Source organism: Schistocerca piceifrons, chromosome 2, assembly GCF_021461385.2.
Source record: "Schistocerca piceifrons isolate TAMUIC-IGC-003096 chromosome 2, iqSchPice1.1, whole genome shotgun sequence".
Taxonomy (NCBI): Eukaryota; Metazoa; Arthropoda; class Insecta; order Orthoptera; family Acrididae; genus Schistocerca; species Schistocerca piceifrons.
Window position 1 is genome coordinate 767,954,246 of NC_060139.1, and position 16,053 is coordinate 767,970,298.

A 16,053-nucleotide genomic window follows, 5' to 3' on the forward strand; every position below is an offset into this window, starting at 1 on the left:
TGGGCAGCATTTGGTTTACTGACTAAGCTTATTTTTACCTGGACGGCTTCGTCACTAAACAGAACTGGCGCATATGGGGAACCGAAAAGCCCCATGTTGCAGTCCCATCGTCCCTGCATCCTCAAAAAGTACTGGTCTGGGCCGCCATTTCTTCCAAAGGAATCATCGGCCCATTTTTCAGATCCGAAACGATTACTGCATCACGCTATCTGGACATTCTTCATGAATTTGTGGCGGTACAAACTGCCTTAGATGACACTGTGAACACCTCGTGGTTTATGCAAGATGGTGCCCGGCCACATCGCACGGCCGACGTCTTTGATTTCCTGAATGAATATTTCGATGATCGTGTGATTGCTTTGGGCTATCCGAAACATACAGGAGGCGGCGTGGATTGGCCTCCCTATTCGCCAGACATGAACCCCTGTGACTTCTTTCTGTGGGGACACTTGAAAGACCAGGTGTACCGCCAGAATCCAGAAACAATTCAACAGCTGAAGCAGTACATCTCATCTGCATGTGAAGCCATTCCGCCAGACATGTTGTCAAAGGTTTCGGGTAATTTCATTCAGAGACTATGCCATATTATTGCTACGCATGGTGGATATGTGGAAAATATCGTACTATAGAGTTTCCCAGACCGCAGCGCCATCTGTTGTTGAAAATTGTAACTACTGTAATTTCGAAAGTTTGTCTGCCTGAAAATGTACTGTTGTCCCAAGCATATTGCAACAAACGGTGTATTTCTATCGCTGCTTGTTTAGTTTTTATTGCCGTTTCAAATATACTGGTCATTTTTGAAACACCCTGTATATGGTAGGGAAACATTTTTAACAAAAAATTCAAAAGTAGTCAACTGATTTTTCCAGTTTTTCACATGTTACTGTAATAAACATTTGGACACATACAGGTTATATATGTTCTATTACATATAATAAAATGGACAGTGGGAGGAAGAAGAAGAAGAAGATGGAGAGAGGAAGGGAGCGGGGGGAGAAAATAAAGAGGAAAGGAGGAGGTGATGGACAGTGAGAGGAGGGGGAGGAGGAGGAGGAGGAGGAGGAGGAGGAGAACAACAGAGACAGGGTATAATGAATTCTATTCTGCTTTTGTAAATGATGGAAGTCTATGTGAATGCAGCTTGCCGCTAACTTGGTGTAATGTTTTGTCTGTACAGAAGTGTATCTGTCGCCTTTATCGCTCTTTCACCCTCTCACATAAATCGGTACAATAAAGTCAGGGCTTCGTGTTTTCTAGTTAGGTTGATCCGTGAAAAGACAGACAAACAATTATGCTAATGGAGGATTCTGAGTAATTTCTCGAATTTCATTCGCTCACTCTCTCTCTCTCTCTCCCTCTCTCTCTCTCTCTCTCTCTATCTCTCTATCCTTTATCTGTGTACAGTTTAACTATATTATTTACGTGACATCAGCCTAGTAGAATCTCTGGTGGAGCCCTTCGTCTTAATGTTCTGCGGCTGGCTTGCTGGAAAAGATCTTTACATTTGTTATTATTATTAAGCGCTGCATTCAGTTGGGAAAATCGATCGTTTGAACAATTCGTTCAGTTTACGACAGATCTAAAATTTCAGATGTGGACGAAGCCTTTTTGGACGATTTCAAAAAAACTCAGAGATTGCAGGCTCTCTTCGTCACAGCTGAAACTTCCCAATTAATTACAGGGCCCCGACAATCATCAATGGTTCGGATAGAGAACTCATTCGTCATTCACTCTAGAATAAAATGCTCACGAACCTTATTTCTGAGGAAAATTGTATATTGAATCCATTTTCGTACATGTTCTGTTTTGTGTTGGTTCCAAGTCTCATGCAAATTGCTTTTACAGGTTTTTTCTTCTTTTTTACCTATCACGCTAGCGGCACAAACTTCCTAGCTCGCTTTAGCGCGAAGACGAGTAAATAAATCTCTTTTAGCAATCCGACAATCTTCCAACCGATACTTCCGAAGCTGTTCCTTTCTCTCTCTATAATAACCATGGAGCATACATTTCTCTACCTCTGTTGTTCCAAAGAATAAACGTACTAGAAAAATACTTTGGCGTCGACGAGCTGTCGGTGCATATATTACTAGAAAATCTGATCAGATACTTTTCAAACGTAAATAAATGTGGATGATTTGATTGACCATTATTAATTATTGCGTGGTAGAGGGTAATTTTTCCGTGGGGAGATTACAAGGGGAAGGAGGAGATCAGGATGCATATCCATTTCCCATACATAGTAGAAATATGTCCTCTCTTTTCTTTTCCATTTAACCAGACCGAATCACAGTAAGTCAACATATAAAACTCTTAGAAAATTACATATAATGATAATAAATGGTCTGGAAAGTCATTACACTTTATAGTAATACTGTTATGCTTCTATTCAGCACAAATATAACCAAAACTAGAAAGCTTTGAAGTGTAACTGTACAGTACCATTTTCAAAGTAATACAAAAAAGCTTTACAACATTTAATTTTTCAGTATAATGTGGAAAATCATCTGGCTTGATTTATAAAATTAGGTCATCGTGTCTCACTTGTTTTCGTTTCTTTCGATGGCGCTGGGAGTGGAAGGGATGTAACATAGCTTTTCACTTACCTGTATTCTGTACCTTTTCTATGTCCCTAATTGTCATCATTTCTTGTTCTCTAACTTTTGTAGCTTTCTCCAACATTGCTTGGGCCATACTAATTCCCACCAAGACCTTCTTATTTACTGTTTGTTTCAAGCACTTGTCTGCACCATCCAATAATCTATCAACAGGCGATATTTTCTCCTATTTTTCCTCTTCCATGTTTTTCAGTACCTCTTCAACATGTTCAATACGTATTTTGTATGGAGCACTCAGTAGTGGCACCTCTGTAATTGGTGGTGCACGTGTGGTGACATTGTAGGTGGCGAGGAACCAGTGGAAACACTGTGGACAACTTGACAACACAACTTTATTATTTCTTCAATTCCACATGAGGGCGGCACGCCTCTCCTCATGAGCTCTGGATGATGCAGCTGGCGTTGGCTGCTAGGACGGCACCTGGCAGCGAAGGCAAGGCCACGGCCAGCGGCAACAGCAGTGCTGCCTGGCGGTGCTGCATCAGGACTCCAGCCCGGCAGTGAAGGCAAGACCATGGTCAATTGCGACAGTGGTGCTGCATCAGGACTCTGGCCCTGCAGTGAAGGCAAGGCCACGGCCAGTTGCAACAGCGGTGCTACTCAGCAGAGCGACATGCCAGGTGCTTCTCTCCGTGCTGGTGGAGTGGGCTGTGCATGGGTATTAAAACGTGGTCGTTGGACAGGTAGTAAACAGCAGCTGGTGTTGTGATGCCAAGCTGCTCCTGGGTCTCATCATCAGTGGCAGCAAGCTGGCAGGGCTATGCCACCAAGTCCTCTGCAGGTCCCACTGCAGCGACAGACAAAGCCTGGTTTCGAACCAGAGGTTGCTGCTGGCACTGTCCAGTCATCTCGCTGTCCGGCAGTGCTCCTGCATTGTGGTGCGGCTACTCAGCGATGGCTACGTCCCACAATCTAATGACGTCATGTCCCCAGATTCAGCCTCATTTGTTCTCCATTACTGCCCATTTATTTCTCTAAAACCTGGTGTCTAGTCATGTCACTCTTAACAAAGAGATTTGCTCCATTGTAGTGACAATGACCTGCTTATTACATTGTTCTTTGCAGTGCAGGGGCAGTGTACTGCTGCGCTTAGCAATCCTTGCTTCACAACTCACTCACGCACCTGCGATTGTCCCCTACATGTGGCCATAGCATGGTCGATGGCCAAGGCTGTTACCACAACAATCTGTGGCAACCTCCTGCTACTTTCAGTGACTTACACTAAAGATTTAATACTATTAAGTAAAATATTGTGTAGTGCCAGTACATTGCCTCTCTCCATGGAGAAGATCCGGACCCTTGGGTCTCACTCCAACGTGTTACTCTACTTTGATTGAAACTAATCTTTATCTGTACAGTTACCCCAGCTTTGTCTGTTCCCAACTATTACTTACCTACTATATCAAATAAGGTGATCTATCTGTGATCTCCTACCCTGGGAATCTAATCTAATGGAATTTGTATTACCCCTGAATTGAGTTTCCTTATGCTATGTCAGCTCAATATAAAAAAACAAGGCAGAACAAAATCAAAATCACTATGACACTAGGAACTGCAACTCTTTAAAGTCACTGTTACTTGGCATCTTCTATGCCAAAACTGCTCTACGTGCTGTAACTTTTTTTCCGCAGGTATCTACCTTTCTTCGGGTGCTGTCATTTTGCTTATGCATTGGTCCAGACCTTGTGATGCTTGCCTCCTTTATTATCTGTGTGTTGTCATTCTGGCTGAAAAATGGTGGGGAGGGGGGGGGGGGGGAGAGTTCAACACTGATTACTGTAAATGATATAGCTGGCAGTTGCACAGTTAGATTTCACAGTTATATGGCCCGTTAACTATTGGCAAATTCTGATAAGCCTCATTAATAGGTTGCACGCAAACATCAGCATACTGCTACAATAGTTTACTGTTGGACATCTAATAGCAATACAAACCTAGCTACACAGTTTACAGTTCTTGCAGAATAATATGGTATGTATTGAACTGACACTGTCATTGTTTCAACACACGGCTTTTCTGTGTTACACTTATTTCACAGTTAAGTTGATGCATTGTTTTTGACCTAACAAGCGTGGGTTTCTCGTCTGAAAATCGGGCCTTTATATATATCATCACAATAATAGGTACTGAAACTATACATCGTTTGATGTTTAATTTACAGATATTACAATTAAAACATCATTCATTAAATTAACTGAATACATCGAAAAAATTGGTACTTTTTAACACTTTCTTCTACCATGAGGGTTAAGCCAAATTATTTGTTTAAATGATGAAATTAACAGATATAGTTGTACAAACAATACTTTAGACGAAGCTTGCAATTACTCTGGAATTAATTAAGAGCTGGCTTTGCTAACATGTTTTTGAACAGAGTCAAATAAACTAAATCACGCCTAGTCCCATTAATTAGTAGTCCACTGCCTCGCAACACCAAATGTTTTGCCCCTTTGAGTGTTCCTAGCAACCATCACCCTGTCACTGTACGCTGAATAGACTGTCCAGGATGCCACTCTCCAACTTCCATAATTTGTATGCAATGCCACTCTACAGTCACCTTATTGCTTCTGCTAACCCTCTTGAGACTTCTGCTGTTTCATTCAATTTGCTAACGTCTCTTGCATCTGCCGTCCCGAAGATTGTCTTTAATATTCTACACCCAGCATCTATCCACCCCCTTTTTACTCTCCTAAGTTCGTGCAGAACTACTTCAATCACCTCTTGCATCTGCTCCTTTAATCATGCATATGCCCCAAGCACGTTTCTGTGTTCCTTTGAGGCTTCTCTCTGCTTTTCACTACTAAATGTCAATTCCTGTACCCCTGAAAATATTTCTTCCAGCCTTCCAATTTCATTTTGTAGCTCCCACAAATTAAATATTAAACTTAAAGACCATTTACAGCTAGAAAACATCACATCTGGCTGTTTGGAAAACAGCATTCCACTGTCCAGGTGATACACTTGCGGACTTGTTACTCCACTCCCAGTGAAGAGGTACAGTACTGCTGAAACTAGCATTCTTCTCCTCCTCCACCTGGCAACCTGAGGACAGGGATCCATATCACCTTACCCTCCCCCAAGAAGCCTGCTTCTCTGATCAGTGACTATCTTATTGTGTTATTGACAACCACAAATAAATATATAGGTCCCTCCCTACTACTATCAACATTACGTCCTACACTACACATACAAATAAACTGCACAAAATTAATATGCATAATGAGTCTGATGTATCAAGACTTCCCTCTCCCATTGCTCATAGTTTAGTTTTTTTTCTCTTAATATTCTTCCTTGCCTTTACTAGTAATTCTCATGGAATCACGTCCGGCATGCCCTTGAATGGTCGGCAGACATCCCAAGGGCACAATCGCTGTCCTCCTTGGCAACTGCAGCTTCACATTCACTGTTGTCAGAGTTTCGACTACTTGTTATGGGCGCTGGTACCATGTTAAAAACTTCTTTGTCTTTCCCTTCAGCTTATATGGACTCAACATCACTCATTGGCCCACCTTATACTGCAGTAATGTCCTCACACACCCTCACTGCCTCTTCCTGTTTCTCCAGTCTTCCTATTTGCACTTTGTACCCTGTTCAACACCTCCTTTACTTTTCTTGCAAAATCACGGACTGCTTCTCCCACTCTTCTGGTTAATTATGTTGAAAGGTGGTAGCATCTTTTCGCCATACATTACATTGAATGGTGATAAGCTAGTGCTAGTTGCAATTTAGTGTTATATGCATTTACACCTACAGCTAGGTATGTATCCCACTTTGAATGATTTTAATCCCGTAGTAACAAAGCATTTATTCAATTGTTCTATGTACTTTCTCTGTCCTTCCACTAGCCTTGAGGATGCTGTGGGCTAGTCCTGAACTACTTCACTCTCAGCAGCCAACATGGTTCCTTCCTCAGGTCTGACATGAAGTTCGTACCCTGGTCTGTTATCATCATCTGTGGCACTCCGAACTTCAATATCTACCTATTAACTAACATTTGTGCAACTGCGATTGTCTATTGGTCCAGCACTGGCAACCTTTCAATGCAATGAGAAAAATGATCTATTATGGTCAGTATAAAATGATTACCCACTGGTGTTCGGTTGCATGGTCCTAACCTATTCACTAAAATGAAACTAAAAGGTTCTTTTACTTTTGGCAATCTTTGTGAAAATACCTGCTTCTGAATCAAATTGGTTGTCTGTGCACAAACCACACAATTCTTGATGTACTGATCCACATCATCCTCCCTTCCTTTCCACCAATACTTCTCTGCTACCCTTCTATTTGTAGCCCTGCCTTCATCACGATCTGACAAGACATGATCAAGCATCTCGCACAACACTTCCAATTTTAACTTGGCCAGCAGTGCCACTTGTCCTAATTTTGTTTCTCTGCACAATAGTCCATCATGCATACCAAATTGCTGCTGTTTCTTATACTAACTACATCTACATGGATACTCTGCAAATCACATTTAAGTGGCTGGCAGAGGGTTTACCGAAACACCTTCATTATTCTCTATTATTCCAATCTCGTACAGCACGCGAACACCTATATCTCTTTGTATGAGCTCTGATTTCCCTTATTTTATCATGGTGATCGTTTCTCCCTATCTAGGTCGGTGTCAACAAAATATTTTCACATTTGGAGGAGAAAGTTGGTGATTCGAATTTTGTGAGAAGATTCCACTGCAATGAAGAATGCCTTTGTTTTAATGATGTCCAGCCCAAATCCTGTATCATTCAGTGACAGTCTCTACCATATTTCGCGGTAGTGCAAAACGTGCTGCCCTTCTTTGAACTTTTTCAATGTACTCCATCAAGCCTAATAGGTAAGGATCCCACACCATGCAGCAGTATTCTAAAAGAGGAGGGACAAGTGCAGTGTATGCAGTCTCCTCAGTATATCTGTTACATTTTCTAAGTGTCCTACCAATAAAATGCAGTCTTTTGTTAGCCTTCCCCACAACATTTTCTGTGTGTTCCTTCCAATTTAAGTTGTTCATAATTGTAATTAGTAGGTATTTGGTTGAATTTATAGCCTTTAGATTTGACTGATTTATCGTGTAACTGAAGTTTAATGGATTACTTTTAGCACTCATGTGGATGACTTCACACTTTTCGTTATTTAGGGTCACTGCCAATTTTTAAACCATTCCTCATCAGTGTTCTGTGCTGCTCATCATTCCGCAAGATCGTGAACCAGTGCTTGTACTATCTTTCCCTGCTTGTGGATTACTTTGTATTCATGTTCACTGAGTTTCAATGCCCATGTTATTATTCTACTAGTTGGATCCTTCAAGGCTAGTAACAAATTTAAACCTACATGGATACTTATCACTTTAAACTTCCTCCCGTACAAATAACATTGGAAGTATGTTATTCTGTACACCTTAATAAGCAGCGCTCTCTCTGTCTCTGTTGTAGAGTAATTTCTTTCTGCAGTGTTCAACTGTCTTGATGCAAAGGCAGCAGGATGTTCTTGACCATTAACCTTCTGGCTCAAAACACAGCCAAGGGCCTACTCTGATGCATCACATGACCATACAAATTCTTTCCAAGACTGTGGAAACACCAAAACTGCAGTGTGTGTCAACACCGCCTTTAACTCTTCAAATGCTCCCAGACATTCCTCCGACCACACAATTTTAACACCGTTCTTCAACAATTGCATAAACAGTCTTGCAATATCCGCAAATTTCTTCATGAACCTCCTATAATAATTTTAATTCCCTAGTTTGTAGTACTGGAAAATCTTGCACTGCTTGCATCAGATTTGGATCAGTCTTTACGTATGACATGTGCCAAATAGTTAACTTCCTCCAGTGTACAGTGACATTTTTCAGCATTGAGTGTGAGATCTGCTGATCATAATCTGCTGAATACTTCTTTTAGACGTTGTCTATGTCCCTGCATATCCCTTGAAAGGACCATTATGTGATGTGGTATCAATCCTCTGCCCAACAACAACTGGAATTTCACAGGTGCATTTTCAATCCAAGAGGCATCCTCCATTTGCTGAAAAAGCTCTTTTTTGTCTATCTCCAGCAGCCACTTCTAACTGCAGATATCCACTCTTCAGTCAATTTCGAGAAATACTTGGATTTGCCTACGTTATTTAAGGTGTTCGTGATATTCAGAATAGCATTCACATCTGTTGGAGTCTTGCTATTCAAATAGTGATAATCACAATAAAACCGATACTTCTGTGTACCATCCACAGACTTCTTAGGTATGATTACAATTCTTGCCCCACAATGGTTATTACTTTCTTCTATTATTCCGTTAGCTAATTATTGATCTATGAACTCTTCTAAAACTGACTGCAATGACAGTGTTATTCTATATGGTCTTCGGTAGGCTGGTGCTCCATTTCCTGTTGGACTCGTGAGGAAGGCAACAGCCCTCTCAGAAAACACAGATCCTGGAATTCCAGGAACAGGTCCTTCACCTTCTCATGAAATGCAGTCCTCACAGCATCCTGTACCCACTTATGGCTCACGTCTCCTGTGTGACAACCTCCCTCATCCACATCTCTAGTGTAGCTAATGTTTTTACTTTACATCTTTAGTAACAAAATGATCCACATTGATGGGTACCACTTTTCCTCTGTCCCTTTCCTGTATACATACAATACTACATTTCACCACACAACACACTGTGTCTAATCCTTCACAACCCTTCAATGGCCCTATTACACATATCACACCTACTGGCAAGTTCAGTTCCATATTCACCCATAGCAATTTTCCATTGCCTTTTAACACAGTCATGCAAATCAAGCCTTAATGCTATTGCTTGCAGTTTAACACTTTCGCTGCGGCATCGGTGCAGGTGTGCAACTCTCCAGTGCAGCCCGGCAAGTGCGGGCCAGTAACACACTGAAACAGCAGGTACCGCTTGGAGCTGACGCTCTTAAGCACACCCGAGCTACAGGCTGACGTCAAGACCTTGTAAGATCTGCAGGATCATGTTCTATATTGACTTAATGACGACAACTTAGATGCATTACTTCAAATAAGCTTCGACTGTATTGTGGTCATGTTTTAAAGTCTGTTTGCTTTCTGAACCTATAGGGGTCACAGGAGTCATTCAGATGTTTGCAATTTGTTAAAATAAATCCACTGCATTCAGGAAATATTTGGATACCAAAACGCAAATTCTTAAGAAGGAAAAAGGAAACTGGATTCATTTGAAATTATATTTACTTCAAATGCATATTTTTAAGATTGACTCTGATAGAGGTCGTCAATTTAGTAGCACGTTTGCTCCTGGTATGAGAGAATTAGCCATCTACATTTATCATAGACGCCCAAGGGACGCCCGAATGTGTAGAAATTAGTAAGCGAAACACACCCTATGTGGAAGCTTCTCTCGTGTCCTCCATCACTTCAATAGCGGTGCTATTAAAACAGATTTAGCACAACAAATTCGTTCGCAAAAAACTGAAGTGAACGCTGTACAATGCAATATGAAATAAGTCGACGTAAAAAAGTTCTAACCTGTCATGTCAAAAAGAAACCATGCAATGTCAAAAGAAATAAAGGAAGTTGTCTTTGATAATTGGAATTTCCCAGATATTGTCGCGTTTTTGCTGCTTATGGGAAATTATACAGCAGTTCAAGTAGTATCGAGGTTTGTCTTGTTCCGCGCACTTCTTACACCGCTTCCTCATAACTTGCTTCTTCTGTGCAGTAGCTTCCCGCTTTTGCACAACATGTTTTTGTGATGTTTCTTGTTTGCATTTGGTGGAAGGAAGCCCTTTATAATGTTCATTCTGTAATCGTACAGCGTCATTTTATTTCCTGAGTATTTGTTGTACTGATATAGAGAATTGAAAACTAGCATGTCAATGACATGAAATAATAAGCAAAGGTTTCGTGACTATTTGCTGGCGCGCATTCGTCACTTGCTCCATAACATTTAAATGTTCTGTGGAAATTTAGGAAACCTCTTGTTGATCCTTCCATTTTCCAATCATAACTCAATTAGAATACTGTGCAATTGTCTATCCTCTCCCAAGTTTTGCCGATACTTCGGGGGTATATTTCCTATTTAATTTCAGAGTATCTCTGGAAAGTGTTTTTAGGTTTAACAGAGTTGTAGCTAAATGAAAACTGTTATAATAATTGACCAAGTAAATGTGATGACCAACATGCAGCTTTTCTGCCATCAAATGCAAAACGACCTTTTTCAGCGCACAGGCTCATGGCTTGTTGGACACTTATAAGCGTCAGGCGCAGCGAAAGCATTAACTGGACCACCTTGTATACCAGACACTCCTCATGGCAGATTAACGCTGACAACAGTTTCCCTAGTTTGAATGTCTTCCCACTAAGTTCCACTCTACACCATCGAAGGTCAATTACGACATGATGCTGATACAGAAAAACTATCCCTAGGATCATGCTGTACCACTCGCTTACGTGACACACCATTTCCACACACTACCTAAACGTGGCTGTCCCAACCGAAAAATTCACCAATACTGACCCCATCTAAATCATATTGTGGTGAATTCTACTCCCTCCAACCGACCAATTCTCTCGAGGCTACTGACACATATGCTCCTGTGTCCAACAATAGTTTATTCTCTTCCATCCACAACCCTCAATATGGCACACTCCTCCTCTGCAAGCATTCTGACTGAACTATTCCTACCAGGACCTCCTTTCAGTGGCCCTGAGGCTCCCTTCTAAGTTTAGCAGATCATTCCTATTCCCTGGACTACCTCTAACATTATCCGTTGATCAACACTTCCACTACTGCCATTTCCACCAAATTGTTGGAGACCCCTGCTACTCCATTTGTGCTGTGGGTTCCATAATTTGTCACATTGTCTTTGTATATGACCCATTTGGCTGCAATTAAAACACTTAATATGCAATGTAAATACTTGTTTCCACTATCTTACCCCTGTTAAACGTTTCAATTCATTCGTATTCCAAAACTAACCTAACCCCTTTATGCTGTGCACACTCTTGTAGACATTTCCAGTGTCAACCCCCCCCCCTTTTTTTTTTTAAAAAAAAAAAAAAAAAAAAAAAAAAAAAAAAAAAAAAAAAAAAAAAAATCGTACACTCATTGCTTCACCTCTTTATTTACCTCCTTATTTAACGAGAGCTTGTACACATAAACATTCATTTTCCTAATTCTATCTACAAAGTCTTCTTCTGCCTCATTATGTCTCCTGGGTACCATCCCTAATTGCGAAAAACTGTCTATTATGTTTCCTGTATTGTTGTTCCAAACCCCCTGTCTCAATTGGTCAAAACTTTCTGCAATTTGCAAGGCTTCTGTGCACCATACAAATAATTTTGATTCTCCTGACAAATACAACATTGCAATCTGCAACAACTATTTATATGATCAGCCCCATATTCAGCTGATGACTTTAGAATCTCTGTAAATGCCAACACATCCTCATATGCTCCATCAGACAAGAGAGAAACAAGATTCACCAGTCAGATCCACTCCTAGAGTTAGTGTCATCAACACTTCTACCTTGTGATTATTTTCTGCCAGTTTATTAAACATAACCACATTATCTGCTCTCAATTGAGGCACCTGATCCATTAATGACTGCACTGCTTCTTCACTGGTCACACCTTGTGTCTCTGCATACATTGTCCACAGTAGAAATTACACTAGAACAAAACAAAACCTGCAGAACAGTCAGTTCTGACGTGTTCTACCAAGTTACTGCTTCTTTCTAAACATGAGCCACCTGGAGTCTCTACATGGCCTAGCCACAAGCCCAAAACGGTTGTACATGAGCCACCTGGAGTCTCCACGTGGCCTACTCATGAGCTCAAAATGGTTATAAAGCAAAGCAGTTCTGCTACTGATTCAGCGCAAGGTACAGATTGCCCTAGTAAATTACAATGAGTGCAACATACATGTACTAACCATTCATCTTTCCCATTACTCCCAAATTGCAAAAATCCACACATGTTCTGCCGGTTTCATAAATGTAACTTTTAGAAAACCTAACCCTCTAAACTATGATCCCACACAACATAATAGTCTCTCTCACCCCAACGACGACACCGCGGGCTTTGGCTCAAACGACATGCAGTGGGGGTGGCACACCCTTCACTGTTGAGACGTCAGCCTTCCTGACACCACTTTCTAAGGGCCACTCTTCCTGGCACCTCTGTAGGGGATGGTGCATGTGTGGTGATACTGACCAATGGAAACACTGTGGACAATATAACTTTATTATATTTTTAATTCTAGATGAGGCAGGCACACCTCTCCTCATGAGCTCTGAGTGATGCCGCTGCCATCAGCTGCTATGATGCTGCCTGGCAATGGTGCCTCAGGACTCCAACCTGGTGGCAAAGGCAAGGCCACGCCATTTACGACAGCGGCACTTCCCAGGGAAGCAATGCACTAGGTGGCAGCCCTGCTGTCTTCTCTCTGAGGTGGCTGTGTGGGGGTCGAGCCCTGCGCCCTCAGACATAGGGCGGCTGGTGTTGTACGCTGAGTCCCTCCATGGACCTCAGTGTCGGCGGCGGCAGCAACAGCAGCAGCACTGACCGCAGACTGGCGGGGCTGTGGCATAAAGTCCTGTGAAGGACCCACTGTAGTGGCAGATTAAGCCTGGTCTTGAATGGGGGGGGGGGGGGCAGCTGCTGTTGGTGCTGCCCAGTCACCTCACAGTCCGGCAGTCATCCTGCGCAGCGGTGCGGCTACTCACCGATGACCAAGCGCCCCCCCCCCCCCCCCCCCCCCAAGTCAAATGATGCCATATCCACAAATTCAGCCTCATTTATACTTCGTTACTGCCCATTTATACCTCTAAAATTTGGTGTCTAATCACGTAAATCATAACAGAGACTCACTCCAGTGTGGTGTTAACAAACCCCTTACATCATTCTTTGCTGTATAAGCCTGTTTACAGCTGAGCTCAGCTATCTTCGCTTCGCAACTCACTTGTGCAACTGTTATTGTGCACTCCACATCGACACAGCGTGGCTGATGGCCAGTGTGGTCACTGCAATACTCTGTGGCAGCCCCCATGCTACTCTCATTCACTTGCACTAAAGATTTAATACTTTTACCTAAAATACTGGGCGATGCCACTACAACTTTTTCTTTTCCTAACTCACTCTTCATTCTGGGTTGCATCATTTTTTCTTTTTTCTGTAGTTCTCATTTCCTCACCTACACACTCATGTTCACAGTACTGCATCTATCTGACATGAGCTGTGCATGCCAACGGAAAACATACCATATTGATAATTACAAAGTGAGACTTCCCTCAAACAAGTTCACCAGATCATCCCTAAGTGAAATGAGCATCCAATGTTCTTTCACATATATTTACAGTGTCTTCGTTCAAAATGTTCTCCCGACAATGAAAATTGTCTTTCTACATCTGCACTGCCATGCAAAATTGCATATGCAACCTTCACAATCTATACTAATAATAAACTTTTAAAACTATCCTGCCTGTCTTTCATTCTTTGAGTATGCTTATTTCCAAAACTACTACACAAATTTTCACAGTGTTTTTGCAGGTAACTTGGGCATATTTTCGGGCACCATACAGGCTTTAGTTCACAAAAATAATGAATGTATGTTCCACATCTCCCCCAAAACTAATTTCTATCAAACTTGGCACACATATCACTTAATGTCTGGAAAGAACTGCTGTGGGTGTGAGCACCACCTACCCATCAAAGGGTAACGGTGGGGATGAAAGATAAGTGCAGGCCACGATGCGCGTATGCCCCGTTTTTCTCCATCCAGTATTTGAGAATAAGAGCATGACTTGTGACAAACTCCACACACAATTTTAAACCTTTACGAAACTTTTTCTCACTGACACTACCACGTGATGACAAAAGGAAAACATTTATTGCCTACTACATTTTCACTGTTCATTTCCACATCGGGCATGTTGTTTTAATTTATTGCTTCTTTACTAGTAACTGTATTCACAATGTTTTGCACACAGTGTTCACATGTATCACCAAAAGTACTTGCAAAATCATATCATTATACCACGCACAGTTTAGGAGATATGTCATAAACACTGAGATGCACAGAAAGAAGCTGCATCATGCACAACATTTGAATTTATTACTTCTTTTATACTAACTCAATTTGCAATACAGTATGTACATATGCTGCTGAATGTTGCCTACAAAATTACATTACTGTATGTCACAGAGAGAAGGGGAGGGGGGCGGGGGAGGAGGAGACTGACTAATAGAACTGAAATAAATACAAACCTGGGCAATGTCAGATACTCAGTTTTAGTATATTTCTTTTCTCCAGAGGTATATCTCCTCAAAAAACTGACTGATAAATGTCCACTGGGTTCTTGTCATTAACTGATTTTTTTTTCTCTTCTGCTAATGTCACTAGTTTTCACTCATCACCTACTGCATGTTCACTGCACTCAACTGGAAGAATTAACCTATGATTAGATTCTCCTTCCTTCGCCCTCTCTGCAGGAGGAAAACGTCTAAAATACCACAACACAGGTTTATCTAAAGACAACTAGCTTGCATAGAAGTGCAGCACTGTTTATGAGCTTAGCTTCTTGAAATTTTCTCTTACTCTAGTGTCAAACACTATGTATGGCAAGAAACAGCTGTCACAGCACACCTCCAAGCTCAGTGGAGCAGTACTAACACAAAATTAATTCCCGGGTGTCCTGGCAAGGTTTGCAATCTCATTGTGTATTAGATGCATTGAGGGTTCTCTTACGAACCAGTGAATCTTTTAACATGTATGAGCACTTACACAAGCAAACAATTTCTGCTTTGGTGGCTTTGTTTTAACAGTTCATCGATATTCTTGTATTTCAAAGAACCCATTAACTTGATTTTGCCCTGGGGTATGAACTGAAGAAAGTATTTTTCAACAGCTGACCATTGTTCTAGAGTATCTCTCCAGCCAGTTTTAATGTCCCCATTTAGAGGAAACATATTTGTGAAATTTCTGACTTACCTTGAGATCTGTCAAATTTCTTCAGTTTTCCAATGATTACACATCACTTAGATAACATTTCCAATGTAGAGATCAAGAAGTCACTCTAGTGCACCAGTTGTTAAAAGTTATATTTAAGAGCCTTCTAAACAAAATTTTCGATATATCTGCTGCATATATCACTTTACTGGCCACAAACTGTTTTCATATCACATAAATCCTCTTTAAAAAAAGCCATGGCATAAAACTGACCAATCTGAAAAGTACAGATTATTACTGATCATTTTGTGTTCTTGCACCTACAGAAATATGATACTAAATACACTATCAGATCAAACGTATCTACACACCTATTAGTGTACATTATTACTGGTTGTGCCCACTCTTCACTTTTATAACAGCACAGTCTCTGTTAGGGGCACTTTCAATGAGGTATATCAATGTCTGTGGACAAACAGCAGCACATTCTTCCTGAATGGCCAAAACAAGATAAG